Source organism: Macaca nemestrina, chromosome 1, assembly GCF_043159975.1.
Source record: "Macaca nemestrina isolate mMacNem1 chromosome 1, mMacNem.hap1, whole genome shotgun sequence".
Taxonomy (NCBI): Eukaryota; Metazoa; Chordata; class Mammalia; order Primates; family Cercopithecidae; genus Macaca; species Macaca nemestrina.
The window spans coordinates 80,347,168-80,363,501 of record NC_092125.1 but is presented as its reverse complement, the minus strand read 5'-3'; the positions used below and the strand labels follow the sequence as shown (position 1 = coordinate 80,363,501).

The window sequence follows — 16,334 nt, the reverse complement described above, 5'->3', positions numbered from 1 at the left end:
TGTGAAGGAGGGGCTCGTCCATTAGGAATAGGCCTGTTTTGACCATCACAGAAATATACCTCTTTGGTCCTAGAGCTGAAAAGAATATTAAAGTTTCAATTAGACCATTCTGTGACTTCAGAGAGAACCATACTCAAGCCAACCCAAGCAAAATCCATCCTGATATTCTAGATCAAAGTTCAACAAATATTTTCTGTAAAGCACCAGATAGTAAGTATTTTAGGCTTTCTGAGCCATAGGGTCTCTGTCATAACTGCTCAATTCTATCCTTTTAGAAGAAAGCAGACATCGACATTTGGCAAATGAATGGGCATGATTGTTTTCCAGTAAAACTTTATTTACAAACACAGGTAGTAGGGCTGAATTTCACTTACAGGCAGTGGTTTGCCAACTCATGTTCTAAATCTCTAGAAGAGAAACTGCCTAAGCTTCTCTAGGAAGTTTTCGGCTTTTATCGCTGGACATTCTTCACTATGTCTAGTTCATATCCCTTTGTGTATCCTTTTGTATAATACAAATCCTTCTACTATACCCCGGGGAGATGGAGAACATCTGTTTGGGGCATCCTTTTGTTGGAAGGACTAACTGCCATAGGAAGAAGGATGAAAGATTAGCATAAAGTTTGCTAATCAGAGGACAGGCATTCATATCCTGGCTTCACTACTTGTTGTATGATCTTAGACAAGTTGCTAAACCATTCTCTCTGCCTCAGATTTTTCATCTGCAAAATGGTTCTATTCATGATACTAAAATCATGGTGCTGTTGTGAGCATTAAGTGAGATGATGCATTGCAAAGCACTTTAACCTAGTTCTTTAATAAATGTGAGGTGGAAAGGAAAGGAGAGGTAGAGAAAGAGAAAAAGTTAGATTGCCCTGACATTGAAAAATGCAATTATTTGGGAACAGATAAACTGGTAGACCCTATTTGGAGATTTTAGCAAAGAGACCAAAGACAGTCATATGTGTTGGGTTGAACAATTATCTGTCTATTACACTATCTTTCACTACACTTCATAGTCTACATCATTCTAAAATTATCTTGCCCATCTGTTTACTTCCTTATTGACTGTCTTTCCCCCACTAGAATGTAAAATCCTAGAGAGACGGGCCATATCTGTGTCATTCATTACTGTACCCTCAGTACCTAGAAGAATCTTTGGCACATAGTAAGTATTCAATAAATAATGGTTCAATGGAAGAAAAAATGAATGGGAAGGTTGTCTCTTCTGTGCAGTACCCAGCTTCAAGAATAATCCAGCATAGTGACAAAGGAACCTGCTTCCAGCCAGCCATCATCATCAGCATGGGTATCACCCTCATGGCAGACATCACTATCAGACCCTTGTTGTGTGGCTTCTGGACTTACCAAGGATTTCTGACAACTGTTAAACTGAATTTTATCCCAGCTACCTTATTTTTTGACTTAGGCCATACTCCCAGATGCATAAAAGGAGGATAAAAAGTAGATCTTCTTTACAAGAACAAGTAATGGCTTGTTAAATATCAAACAAATGAAGAAGGCATCACCTTTGTGAAATCCCTATATCCACCTAAGGGCTGGATGGAAAAACAGACAAACACCTATTTCTTTCTATGTGGTTCATGGCTTCTCTGTGTTTTCCAGATTTCTGTTTGTATCCTATTGGAGGATAATGGCCCAAAGGGAATCATGTTATTCATCTAATCTGGCCATGACCATGTATCTACCAGCAGTATATATTACACATGAAATACCCCCTAAACTACCTTTCTTACTTTGTTTGCTCTTTCTTCTTCCCTCTCTACATTCCATTTTTAATGCATATTTATTGAGCAAATGATTATATATGTAATACAGTTCTAGGCATTTATTCTTCTTTAATAGGAAAAGAACAGTTATTATCTATAAGGCAATTTGAGAACATGTGTAAAGCAGCCCATCAACAGTGTAAACTCTGAGAGGATGAAGACATGACAAATGTGGAGGGGGAGGCCACAGACGGTGTGGTCAATTTCAGATGGGTTTTTAGCCAGTTGTTGGAAGGATGCCTTAGAAATCATTTAGTGAGATAAGGGGGTAAGTGGGAGAAGAAGGGTGGAAGGTTAGATGAGAGGCAGTTACCAAAGTACACACCAAGCAAATTGAGCTCAGACAGAAGAATAACATTCCAAAAATGTTTATTAAGTAGGGACTCTGTCTGTCAACACCATCCCAGGGCTTTAAAATAAATTAGGAGGTCTGATTCCTTTCCTTAAATTGCTGATAATATGGTGTGAGTAGTTAAGCACACATTTGCTAACAAACTTGAAACTCCACATGTTCTCCACGGTAGATTTAACCAAAATGTTAGAAAGTGGTAAGATTTCTCCAGTGAACCATCATCCCCAAATTACTGACTTGAATTGCTTAAAGACCAGTTTCTAATTTTGACACCTCAGCGCTAAGCTTCTGATGCACAGTATTTTTCTTTAATGTGGATGGCTAATAGCAAGAGAGGGGTTGAAGGGGTTAACCTACTTTTAGCAACCCCATTAGTGAACTTGAAAAATGACAGTAGAGGATATTTTGGTTTTAGTTTATGGAGACGGTTTCCATAATGGCTTCCTAAATGCCACTCCCAGTATGTGGCCTCAGATGCATCCGGACAGCTAATGAAAGAAGGACTTGGTGAGACATAAGACCTGTCACACAGCTCTTAGCATCACTCTGAGCTAGGCTATCACCAAACCAAGCTGCAGAGCTTGTCTGCTCAGCTTTTTGACCCCCTGCGTGTGTCTAATCTTGAGCAAGATATATTTATCTCAATTGCTAAGAGATCTGGCTCAGAGACAGAGCAAAGACCCAACATGTAGAGTTCAAGTGTTAATCCAAAGAGGTCAACTTTCTCACTCATACATTCTTAGAACTGCACAAACATGTGTCCTTTTCTTTCCATCAGGCTGAGGCTTTTCACAAGTACATCAATTTGAAATTAGTAATATAGAATAAGTGAAACATTTAAAATAAGATTTTTTTTCTTTGACCAAATTCCTAGAAGTGGTGGTGGTAGTGGGGACAGAATGATATTTAATAACGGCCTACTCCTCTCTTCCAGAGTATTATGTCTACTATCAAACTAATTTCTCAAAGCATATATTTCAAAACAAAAAAGAAGAAAGCCCCTTCATTTTTATGTAAAGAAAACAGAATCAGAAGGACTACCTTGATCAAGATCACAGCTAAAAAGAGGCAATACTAAGCATCTGAAATCTTTATAAGAGAGTATGAATTATCAGAATAAGAGAGAATATAAAAAGAATAGTAAGTATGTTTTCTCTGTATAAAATTCAGTCTTTTCCCACTAAATCACCCTGCTTTTCATCCATATTATCGAGTTATCATTAGAACAGATACAACACTTATTTTACATTGTGCATAACAGGTTGATTTTCCAGGCTAGTTTTACTAACAGTCAAGGTAATTTAAATATTATTCAAATTCTTTCAGATAATAGCAAAACAGGACACACTCCTCAACTCATTTTATAATTCCTGAACCAGACAAAGATCATACAAAAAAGAGAAGTTACCAATCTAAATCATGAACATAGATGCAGAAATTCTTGACGAAGTATTTTAGCGAGTGATGTAGAATATAAAAAGATAATGTAACAAACAGCGTAATTTATTATCTTATTGAATTATTCCAAAAAATGCAAGTTTGCTCTAATACTAAGACTGTATGCTTATCTTATTAGATGAAGAAAAAGCATTCAATAAAATTTAACATCCATTCATGAAAAGAAACTCTTAGCAAACTAAAAAGAAAAGGACAATTATTTTATCTCATGAAAGGTAGCCAACCAAAAAACTTCTACAAACACATACTTGTGGGTGAAATATTATAAGCATTTCCCTTAAAATCAGAAATAAGATAAGGATGCTTATGAAACAAAACTGTCATTAGTTGATAATAATATTTTTGTTCTACAAAAAATAGCCTCAGGTGATCGAAAGACAAATTATTAGAATTAATAAAGGAGTTTAGCAGAGTTGCTGAATTTAAAATTAGTATTTTAAAAATTGAATTTGTAAATGCCATCAATAAGCATTTAGAAAATGCAATTATAAAAAAACTATATACCATTCACACTGAAAAGCAAACAACCAAGAATAGCCAAAAACACTCTTGAAAAGAACAGGGTGGAGAAACATGCCCTACGTGATATTTTTAAAGCCATGCTAATTAAGTCAGTGTACCAGCTGTACAGAGAGAAAAACAGACTGCTAGGCTAAAGAATTGGGAAAACTACTCCTGCACATATGAAACATGGTATAAGATAGAGTCTGCACATTCGGGGAGAAATGGACCATGGTGATGGGACGATTGATTATCCCTATGAAAGAAATGAAATTGGCCGGGCGCGGTGGCTCAAGCCTGTAATCCCAGCACTTTGGGAGGCCGAGACGGGCGGATCACGAGGTCAGGAGATCGAAACCATCCTGGCTAACACGGTGAAACCCCGTCTCTATTAAGAAATACAAAAAACTAGCCAGGCAAGGTGGCGGGCGCCTGTAGTCCCAGCTACTCGGGAGGCTGAGGCCGGAGAATGGCGTGAACCCGGGAGGCGGAGCTTGCAGTGAGCTGAGATCCGGCCACTGCACTCCAGCCTGGGCGACAGAGCGAGACTCCGTCTCAAAAACAAAAAAAAAAAAAAAAAAAAAAAAGAAATGAAATGAGATGCCTACTTCACATCATATATAAAAAAAGTTCCATGATGACTAAGACTTAAGTGTAAGATGCTTAAATATTTAGAGGTATAGAGGCAGAAAAGGTGAAAGACAGGTTTATAAGAGAAAAACTTAACAAAATTATTTAATCAAAGTTTTTTGTGACACAAGAGCCTTCAGAAATGAAGACCCAAAGACTTAGGGGAAACTGTTTTTATACTTAGGTTGAATGGAGAATGGACAGCTATGTAGACAACTGAACAAAAAAATATGATCTAATCATAATGAACCGGGAGTGGGGACCCAGCAAAGCCTGTCTGTACTGATTCTTCTTTGTCTCTCTATGCAGCATTCCTTCTTTCTGGACATGGGGCAGGAGAAGACAAAACTGGCTACAGTGATCACATCAGTTTCCAGGGCCATTTATACTTCCTTACACCCTTCCCTAGGAAGGGTGACGTGTAAGTGAGGCCTGCATATCACAAATGGTGTAAGAGATTGTAAGAGTTAGTTTGCAATGACGTGAAAATGAATTTTTATTTTACTAGTCTTGTTTTACTTCAGTGTATGTTAGAAAAAAATATTACTAGCATATCAAACCGCTGATTCACAATAGTGATATAAATTTCTTTAAAAATCTTATAAAATCTTGCCATTGTTCCAAAAGCTATGGCTTTTGATGAGATAGCTAAAGATGGGGACAAAGTTTTATCCATGTTTCCATCTCTAGAGCAAGAATGGCAAATTCAAATGCCCAAAGGGAGCAGACAAATCACTCTGGGAAGTGGGGTGGTGGGGGGTAGGACTGGACAACCTGCCTAGCCTGTGCCCTCTCTGCATGAGGCAGAGCTATTCATCTCAAGCTGGGAGTGACCCTTGGACAATTCAAGACTGGTGCCAACCAGATGAATCTCTTCCCAGAAAAGTTAAAAACTCAGATTTGATGTGAAACCTCGCGGTTTTGAAACACTGGTAATGAATGCAAATATTTAAATGTAAACACTGCGGATCTGCTGACCCATGTCTGCAAGCTGCTGAGGCCTGTGGCCCACACGTTTGCAGTCGCACTGTAGGACCCAGCATGGCATCCTGCACTCCATCGTGGACACCTCAGAAGTCTTTGCTGAGACAATGAATGATGTCTTAATCTCTCTGCCAATATCTGAGGAGACCATCTGGGAGGTTCATTAAGAAATGGCTGCAAATTCTTTTCTGTTCTTTCCATAGAGAGACAGGGCCTATGTCCTGTCCTCTCCCTTGTACTAGGTAAGCTCTGACTGCTTGATCAATTGACTGTGGTGGAAGTGACACTGTGCTGCCTAAAGCGAATGAAGCTTCCACCTCCTGTCTTTTAGAATACTTGTCGTGAGGGGAGCTAGCTCTGTGAAAAGTCCAACTTCCCTGACAATGCCTTCCTAGAAAGACCAGGTGCAGGTGCTCTAACTGGTAGTCCCAGCTGAGCTCAGCCTCCCGGCCACCCCTGCCAAGGTCCCAGACATATGAACGATGCTGCCTTCGACTATCCAGAACAGCCCATCTGCCAGCTGAGGACTGCCGTATGCACTTCATGCCTTGAAGAACAAAAGAATTGCCCAGCTGAGCCCTGTGTGAATTCCTGACTCACACAATTGTGAGGTATAATAAACCATTTATTGTATTAAATGAGTGTTGAAGGAGTTTGTTATGCATTCATAGATAACTAAATACTCTAAACTTCTTCATTTAGCTTCTAATTTATCTAACTATGAATCACTATCAGCTAATGAACTTCATTATGGTTTGCTTTGAAGAAGGAAACAGAAGATGTCTTATGAATTCCATATGCATTATCTGCAGGAAAAAGCGGTCTGGATAAATGTGGAAGAAAAGAACAGTCACCAAAGGGTACGACGTTTGAGGCTGAATTGAGAAACCAAATCCCAAACCTTATATAGGATTGCTTTTTTTTTTTTTTTTTAAATTTATTTATTATTATTATACTTTAAGTTGTAGGGTACATGTACATAACGTGCAGGTTTGTTACATATGTATACTTGTGCCATGTTGGTGTGCTGCACCCATCAACTCATCATTTACATCAGGTATAACTCCAAATGCAATCACTCCCCCCTCCCCCCTCCCCATGATAGGCCCCTGTGTGTGATGTTCCCCTTCCTGAGTCCAAGTGATCTTATTGTTCAGTTCCCACCTATGAATGAGAACATGCGGTGTTTGGTTTTCTGTTCTTGTGATAGTTTGCTAAGAATGATGGTTTCCAGCTGCATCCATGTCCCTACAAAGGACACAAACTAATCCTTTTTGATGGCTGCATGGTATTCCATGGTGTATATGTGCCACATTTTCTTAATCCAATCTGTCACTGATGGACATTTGGGTTGATTCCAAGTCTTTGCTATTGTGAATAGTGCCACAATAAACATATGTGTGCATGTGTCTTTATAGCAGCATGATTTATAATCCTTTGGGTATATACCCAGTAATGGGATGGCTGGGTCATATGGTACATCTAGTTCTAGATCCTTGAGGAATCGCCATACTGTTTTCCATAATGGTTGAACTAGTTTACAATCCCACCAACAGTGTAAAAGTGTTCCTATTTCTCCACATCCTCTCCAGCACCTGTTGTTTCCTGACTTTTTAATGATCGCCATTCTAACTGGTGTGAGATGGTATCTCATTGTGGTTTTGATTTGCATTTCTCTGATGGCCAGTGATGATGAGCATTTTTTCATGTGTCTGTTGGCTGTATGAATGTCTTCTTTTGAGAAATGTCTGTTCATATCCTTTGCCCACTTTTTGATGGGGTTGTTTGTTTTTTTCTTGTAAATTTGTTTGAGTTCTTTGTAGGTTCTGGATATTAGCCCTTTGTCAGATGAGTAAATTGCAAAAATTTTCTCCCATTCTGTAGGTTGCCTGTTCACTCTGATGGTAGTTTCTTTTGCTGTGCAGAAGCTCTTTAATTTAATGAGATCCCATTTGTCAATTTTGGCTTTTCTTGCCGTTGCTTTTGGTGTTTTAGACATGAAGTCTTTGCCCCTGCCTATGTCCTGAATAGTACTACCCAGGTTTTCCTCTAGGATTTTTATGGTATTAGGTCTAACATTTAAGTCTCTAATCCATCTTGAATTAATTTTTGTATAAGGAGTAAGGAAAGGATCCAGTTTCAGCTTTCTACTTATGGCTAGCCAATTTTCCCAGCACCGTTTATTAAATAGGGAATCCTTTCTCCATTTCTTGTTTCTCTCAGGTTTGTCAAAGATCACATGGCTGTAGATGTGTGGTATTATTTCTGAGGACTCTGTTCTGTTCCATTGGTCTATATCTCTGTTTTGGTACCAGTACCATGCTGTTTTGGTTACTGTAGCCTTGTAGTATAGTTTGAAGTCAGGTAGCGTGATGCCTCCAGCTTTGTTCTTTTGACTTAGGATTGTCTTGGAGATGCGGGCTCTTTTTTGGTTCCATGTGAACTTTAAAGCAGTTTTTTCCAATTCTGAGAAGAAACTCATTGGTGGCTTGATGGGGATGGCATTGAATCTATAAATTACCTTGGGCAGTATGGCCATTTTCACGATATTGATTCTTCCTATCCATGAGCATGGTATGTTCTTCCATTTGTTTGTGTCCTCTTTGATTTCACTGAGCAGTGGTTTGTAGTTCTCCTTGAAGAGGTCCTTTATATCCCTTGTAAGTTGGATTCCTAGGTATTTGATTCTCTTTGAAGCAATTGTGAATGGAAGTTCATTCCTGATTTGGCTCTCTGTTTGTCTGTTACTGGTGTATAAGAATGCTTGTGATTTTTGCACATTAATTTTGTATCCTGAGACTTTGCTGAAGTTGATTACCATCTTAAGGAGATTTTGGGCTGAGACAATGGGGTTTTCTAAATATACAATCATGTCATCTGCAAACAGGGACAGTTTGACTTCTTCTTTTCCTAACTGAATACCCTTGATTTCTTTCTCTTGCCTAATTGCCCTAGCCAGAACTTCCAACACTATGTTGAATAGGAGTGGTGAGAGAGGGCATCCCTGTCTTGTGCCAGTTTTCAAAGGGAATTTTTCCAGTTTTTGCCCCTCAGTATGATATTGGCTGTGGGTTTGTCATAAATAGCTGTTATTATTTTGAGGTACGTTCCATCAGTACCGAATTTATTGAGCATTTTTAGCATGAAGGGCTGTTGAATTTTGTCAAAAGCCTTTTCTGCATCTATTGAGATAATCATGTGGTTCTTGTCTTTGGTTCTGTTTATATGCTGGATTATGTTTATTGATTTGCGAATGTTGAACCAGCCTTGCATCCCAGGGATGAAGCCCACTTGATCATGGTGGATAAGCTTTTTGATGTGTTGCTGAATCTGGTTTGCCAGTATTTTATTGAGGATTTTTGCATCGATGTTCATCAGGGATATTGGTCTAAAATTCTCTTTTTTTGTTGTGTCTCTGCCAGGCTTTGGTATCAGGATGATGTTGGCCTCATAAAATGAGTTAGGGAGGATTCCCTCTTTTTCTATTGATTGGAATAGTTTCAGAAGGAATGGTACCAACTCCTCCTTGTACCTCTGGTAGAATTCAGCTGTGAATCTATCTGGTCCTGGACTTTTTTTGGTTGGTAGGCTGTTAATTATTGCCTCAATTTCAGAGCCTGCTATTGGTCTATTCAGGGATTCAACTTCTTCCTGGCTTAGTCTTGGAAGAGTGTAAGTGTCCAGGAAATTATCCATTTCTTCTAGATTTTCCAGTTTGTTTGCGTAGAGGTGTTTATAGTATTCTCTGATGGTAGTTTGTATTTCTGTGGGGTCGGTGGTGATATCCCCTTTATCATTTTTAATTGCGTCGATTTGATTCTTCTCTCTTTTCTTCTTTATTAGTCTTGCTAGTGGTCTGTCAATTTTGTTGATCTTTTCAAAAAACCAACTCCTGGATTCATTGATTTTTTGGAGGGTTTTTTGTATCTCTATCTCCTTCAGTTCTGCTTGTTATTTCTAGCCTTCTGCTAGCTTTCAAATGTGTTTGCTCTTCTTTCTCTAGTTCTTTTAATTGTGATGTTAGAGTGTCAATTTTAGATCTTTCCTGCTTTCTCTTGTGGGCATTTAGTGCTATAAATTTTCCTCTACACGCTGCTTTAAATGTGTCCCAGAGATTCTGGTATGTTGTATCTTTGTTCTCATTGGTTTCAAAGAACATCTTTATTTCTGCCTTCATTTTGTTATGTACCCAGTAGTCATTCAGGAGCAGGTTGTTCAGTTTCCATGTAGTTGAGCGGTTTTGATTGAGTTTCTTAGTCCTGAGTTCTAGTTTGATTGCACTGTGGTCTGAGAGACAGTTTGTTATAATTTCTGTTCTTGTACATTTGTTGAGGAGTGCTTTACTTCCAATTATGTGGTCTATTTTGGAGTAAGTACGATGTGGTGCTGAGAAGAATGTATATTCTGTTGATTTGGGGTGGAGAGTTCTATAGATGTCTATTAGGTCTGCTTGCTGCAGAGATGAGTTCAATTCCTGGATATCCTTGTTAACTTTCTGTCTCGTTGATCTGTCTAATGTTGACAGTGGAGTGTTGAAGTCTCCCATTATTATTGTATGGGAGTCTAAGTCTCTTTGTAAGTCTCTAAGGACTTGCTTGATGAATCTGGGTGCTCCTGTATTGGGTGCATATATATTTAGGATAGTTAGCTCTTCCTGTTGAATTGATCCCTTTACCATTATGTAATGGCCTTCTTTGTCTCTTTTGATCTTTGATGGTTTAAAGTCTGTTTTATCAGAGACTAGGATTGCAACCCCCGCTTTTTTTTGTTCTCCATTTGCTTGGTAAATCTTCCTCCATCCCTTTATTTTGAGCCTATGTATGTCTCTGCGTGTGAGATGGGTCTCCTGAATACAGCAGACTGATGGGTCTTGAATCTTTATCCAGTTTGCCAGTCTGTGTCTTTTAATTGGAGCATTTAGTCCATTTACATTTAAGGTTAAGATTGTTATGTGTGAACTTGATCCTGCCATTATGATATTAGCTGGTTATTTTGCTCGTTAGTTGATGCAGTTTCTTCCTAGCCTCGATGGTCTTTACATTTTGGCATGTTTTTGCAATGGCTGGTACCGGTTGTTCCTTTCCATGTTTAGTGCTTCCTTCAGGGTCTCTTGTAAGGCAGGCCTAGTGGTGACAAAATCTCTAAGCATTTGCTTATCTGTAAAGGATTGTATTTCTCCTTCACTTATGAAACTTAGTTTGGCTGGATATGAAATTCTGGGTTGAAAATTCTTTTCTTTAAGAATGTTGAATATTGGCCCCCACTCTCTTCTGGCTTGGAGAGTTTCTGCCGAGAGATCTGCTGTTAGTCTGATGGGCTTCCCTTTGTGGGTAACCCGACCTTTCTCTCTGGCTGCCCTTAAGATTTTTTCCTTCATTTCAACTTTGGTGAATCTGGCAATTATGTGTCTTGGAGTTGCTCTTCTCGAGGAGTATCTTTGTGGCATTCTCTGTATTTCCTGGATTTGAATGTTGGCCTGCCCTACTAGGTTGGGGAAGTTCTCCTGGATGATATCCTGAAGAGTGTTTTCCAACTTGGTTCCATTTTCCCCCTCACTTTCAGGCACCCCAATCAGACGTAGATTTGGTCTTTTTACATAATCCCATACTTCTTGCAGGCTTTGTTCATTTCTTTTTCTTCTTTTTTCTTTTGGTTTCTCTTCTCGCTTCATTTCATTCATTTGATCCTCAATCGCTGATACTCTTTCTTCCAGTTGATCGAGTCGGTTACTGAAGCTTGTGCATTTGTCACGTATTTCTCGTGTCATGGTTTTCATCTCTTTCATTTCGTTTAGGACCTTCTCTGCATTAATTACTCTAGCCATCAATTCTTCCACTTTTTTTTCAAGATTTTTAGTTTCTTTGCGCTGGGTACGTAATTCCTCCTTTAGCTCTGAGAAATTTGATGGACTGAAGCCTTCTTCTCTCATCTCGTCAAAGTCATTCTCCGTCCAGCTTTGATCCGTTGCTGGCGATGAGCTGCGCTCCTTTGCCGGGGGAGATGCGCTCTTATTTTTTGAATTTCCAGCTTTTCTGCCCTGCTTTTTCCCCATCTTTGTGGTTTTATCTGCCTCTGGTCTTTGATGATGGTGATGTACTGATGGGGTTTTGGTGTAGGTGTCCTTCCTGTTTGATAGTTTTCCTTCTAACAGTCAGGACCCTCAGCTGTAGGTCTGTTGGAGATTGCTTGAGTTCCACTCCAGACCCTGTTTGCCTGGGTATCAGCAGCCGAGGCTGCAGAAGATAGAATATTTCTGAACAGCGAGTGTACCTGTCTGATTCTTGCTTTGGAAGCTTCCTCTGAGGGGTGTACTCCACCCTGTGAGGTGTGGGGTGTCAGACTGCCCCTAGTGGGGGATGTCTCCCAGTTAGGCTACTCAGGGTCAGGGACCCACTTGATCAGGGAGTCTGTCCCTTCTCAGATCTCAACCTCCGTGTTGGGAGATCCACTGCTCTCTTCAAAGCTGTCAGACAGAGTCGTTTGTGTCTGCAGAGGTTTCGGCTGTGTTTGTTATTGCCCTGTCCCCAGAGGTGGAGTCTACAGAGACAGGCAGGTTTCCTTTAGCTGCTGTGAGCTCCACCCAGTTCGAGCTTCCCAGCAGCTTTGTTTACCTACTTAAGCCTCAGCAATGGTGGGCGCCCCTCCCCCAGCCTTGCTGCTGCCTTGCCGGTAGATCACAGACTGCTGTGCTAGCAATGAGGGAGGCTCCGTGGGTGTGGGACCCTCCCGGCCAGGTGTGGGATATGATCTCCTGGTGTGCCTGTTTGCTTAAAGTGCAGTATTGGGGTGGGAGTTACCCGATTTTCCAGGTGTTGTGTGTCTCAGTTCCCCTGGCTAGGAAAAGGGATTCCCTTCCCCCTTGCGCTTCCCAGGTGAGGCAATGCCTCGCCCTGCTTCAGCTCTCGCTGGTTGGGCTGCAGCAGCTGACCAGCACTGATCGTCCAGCACTCCCCAGTGAGATGAACCCAGTACCTCAGTTGAAAATGCAGAAATCACCGGTCTTCTGTGTCGCTCGCGCTGGGAGTTGGAGACTGGAGCTGTTCCTATTCGGCCATCTTGCTCCGCCCCCCGGATTGCTGTGTTAATAATTTGACCATGAAGAACATATATAAGAAGCTATGAGGTTATTTAATTACTTTTTAAAATTTCCTCTCTCTAGAATAACCAGGGAGCTTGTTTGAACGAAACCACTTGACTGCGGACTATAAGGTATTCAGACACATGCACAGCTGTGAGTGAGGAAAATCCAGGTTTTGTGCAATAGGTCTAAAGTCACTATATAACCTGACTGTCATCCATCAAGAATAGGGATGTACGCTGTTGGCAGAGCTGGGAATAATGCTTTAGGGGCATCACAGGTCAGGAGAGCCTCTGGTCCCCCTGGAAATGGTCAGATGCTTTATTCAAATAGAAGAGGCCATTTCTAGAAAAAGAATGTGAGAGGTTAGAAAATGGAGAAGTCCCCCAGAAAGAAGAATAGGATGCCCAAGATAGAGGTCTGGAGGAATCTTGTTGGCATAAAAATCAGTGGAGCTCTGTGAGAAACAATGGTTGGCATTTTAAGGTACCAGTATTAAGAGGCTCGGAAGAATGAGGTTAAGACTTTATACATGGTGTTTAAGCATTGGCGTAAACTACAATGATAAAATTGAGCTCTGTCATCTCAGTACTGTTCCAGATGGACAGGACAGGCACTCACCTGCAAAGTAAAGTAGCTGACTCCTGAACTTACTGAGGGACAAGGTTTGATCAGTGGAAGAAGGGTTTTCTATAGGCACTGGAGGATGCCACTTACAATGTCTTTCACATTAATTTTCAGGGAACTTTTCCCAAGTCTGGACTGTAGAGACCTGAGATTATGAGTGTAACAAAATACTTAAAAAATATAATTAGGACTATAAGGAAGAGAAATGCAAAGTCCCTCTGGTAGGGAGCCTTGGGAGAGATGTAGCAGCAGCGGAAACAAGACTTTAAAAAGCAAAAGCAACACTCAGTCTGTCACCTGCCAGGTTCTACTGCTATGTTATCTACATCAGCAGGGAAGGGACAGCAACAGCCGCAGAAGAGGACTGCCTGGAGTTGAGCAGAGACTGTGCTGTTGATGGAGAGGGGAACTCAAAGCCCTCCAAGAACATGTTAGATGCTCTGATTTCCAAGACTGCTTTCATGGACCTGCATCATCTCCTGTGTGAAAGCTGCTGTCCTCAGTACCTAAGATATAGCATAAATGAGCAATACCATTACCCTCAATAGGTTGATCGTCTCGTTTAAGGAAAGGTCACCTGCGTTATTTTGATGTTGCACAGTAAATATTGTGAGAAAGAGATATTCTGGAAGTTACAGGGGCACAAAGGAGAGACTCGTAACCCAACTTGGGGTTTAGGTCAGGAGAGGATGGAAGAGAGAATGATCGGACTGAATTTCGAAAGACATTAGTAGGAGCTGGCTAGGCAACAGAGTCGCTAAGAGTGTTTCTGGCAGAGAACATAGTATTAGCAAAGCTACTGAGGTGTGAAATAGTGCCGCATGGGAGATGGAATACAAACTGTTTTCAGAGTGTAAAGTTCAAGGTGAGTGGAAGAAGCACAGTGGGAGAGGAGACTGTGATCTGGGAGCATTTGGCTCCCAGGACCCGTAGTGAGTTCGTTGCAGGTAGATCAGTGACATGAATGGATTTGTATTTTAGAGAAAACATTCTAATGATAATGTGCATTGATTTGTGGGTGCAGAGGAGGCAAAACTAAAAGAGAGAGACAAATAAGGAAGCTATTTTTCTGTCCCAACAAGATTTAAAAAGACCCAAACAAGGACGAGTTAGTATGGGTGGAAATAAGAAAAAGATTAAAAACAGAATCAGAAGGTCAAGCTGGCCAGATTCACAGGGATTCAATTTATAGGAAAGGGGGAAGTCTGGTGAGACTCTTGGGTTTCTGAGCTGGGCAACTGTGTGGATTGTGGTGCCATTCTTTGAGCTTGGAGATACAAGAGGAAGAGCAGTCTTGGAGAAGCTTGGCAAAGTGTAGTTTTGTGTCAGCAATTAGACTGGTGGAAGCTCAGAAATTTTTTAAAAAGATGCAATTTTAAATGTTATTTTTAACCTTATTCATTTTTGCTCATTCAGGAAAGGCCTGCTAAAGCAAGGATTACACAATGTTATAATATATTTTAATGGAGTAATAGACCTCTCTATTAGCAACTTAGCCATACCTCCCAATGCCACGTACCTGGAACACACTAAGTTATGTGTCAAATCTAGCAGAGGACCTGGAACACTACTCAATGACAGTAAATGCATTTTTTTTCCCTAGCTTGGGCATAACAAAATACTTCTGAACAGCCAATGCCATAAAATCCAAGTATTAGAGCCCATAAGTTTGGAAATCATGAAGTGCTCATAAAATTCCCTCACTCGGTGTCTCTATTCACCTTTACTTTAGCCTAATAGGAAAAAAGAAAACATTGAAACAAAACCACAAAAAAACTATCAATTTGAAAGAAAAAGAGGCAAGCACATGCCCAGCAGTGAAAAATGACAACTAAAAGAAAGGAAACAGTTTAAATCTAGAAAAAGCAACCAAGAAATGGGAATTCCAGGGCAGGGGCTAACAGCTGGAGGCCACAGTAAGCCTTGAACACAGAACCAAAATGGACATAGTGATGACCATGTATGATGAAGACATGGCAAATTGTGTTTCACATCCTTTTTCTGTTAGGACAATGATTCCATCTTTAATTAAGACAGATTTTCATTAAAAACTGGGGGCTGGACACACCTATCTATCATGGCACCCAATAATCTCATCTATGTGAAGCTACTTCATTGAACTGTGTGGGTGGAAAGTAGGGTTGCCAGATAAAATATAGGACAACCAGTTCATTTGAATTTCAGATGAACAAGTAATTTTTAAATAAAAAGATGTCCTAAATATTGCATCCTGCATTTTTATTTGTTGAATCTGGCAATCCTCAGAGAGAGCACCTAATGAGAGAGCATCTAAGTATGTTCTGAACCACAGGATCTTGCCCCTTTCCATTAGGAGGCAAAACACCACCAGGAAACAAAGCAAAACAGAACAATGAAAAAGCTGACTAGACTACAGTGACTTGATATAAAAAGTGACCTGGTATGAAAAACACTTAAGCAGTGACAATAGTGATTTGTTAGGTCCCTGAAATTTGACTTGGGAATCAGAAATCAGAAGGAGGTAAGAAGCAGCAAACACACACACACACACACACACGCACATACACACAGGTCACAAAGCAGCAACAGCTACGATGGGCTCTGAGTAAGTCAAAACTATGAACAAGGCAAAGTGACGATGGACTAGAAACTATGAGCATTTATTCATTTTCTTATCCACTCACTCAAAAATTTACTGAGGTAGAGAAAGAATGCTGAGTACCAGGGAAAAGCATAAAATAGAAGATGAATAGAGGCAAGGATAGAAGAAACAGCCTCAAAAAGCTGAGTACTCTCAGTGAAAGGAGATTATGAAGGACCTCCTGTCAAGGGAATGAGGGAATGGGTTCTGTTCTCTGTAATCACTAAGTTTCTTGCCTGCCTAATATTTCTATGCCTTAATGTAAACCCTTTGCTCAAGGTAGGTGGGTTACTCT

The 16,334-nt window shown here is 40.3% G+C and overlaps 1 long non-coding RNA gene across 12 annotated transcripts in view; it reads left to right on the top strand.

The window, feature by feature from the left end:
• LOC139358989 (uncharacterized) overlaps nt 1-16,334 on the top strand; it is a 226,661-nt gene that overhangs the window by 196,550 nt on the left and 13,777 nt on the right. For 8 of the 12 annotated variants that reach the window (XR_011614510.1, XR_011614501.1, XR_011614499.1 and 5 more), the window contains one exon: nt 1,086-5,151. This is a non-coding gene — a long non-coding RNA (uncharacterized lncRNA). The remainder of the gene's footprint in view (nt 1-1,085; nt 5,152-16,334) is intronic. The other 4 variants (XR_011614512.1, XR_011614516.1, XR_011614507.1 and 1 more) reach the window with 2 other exon arrangements.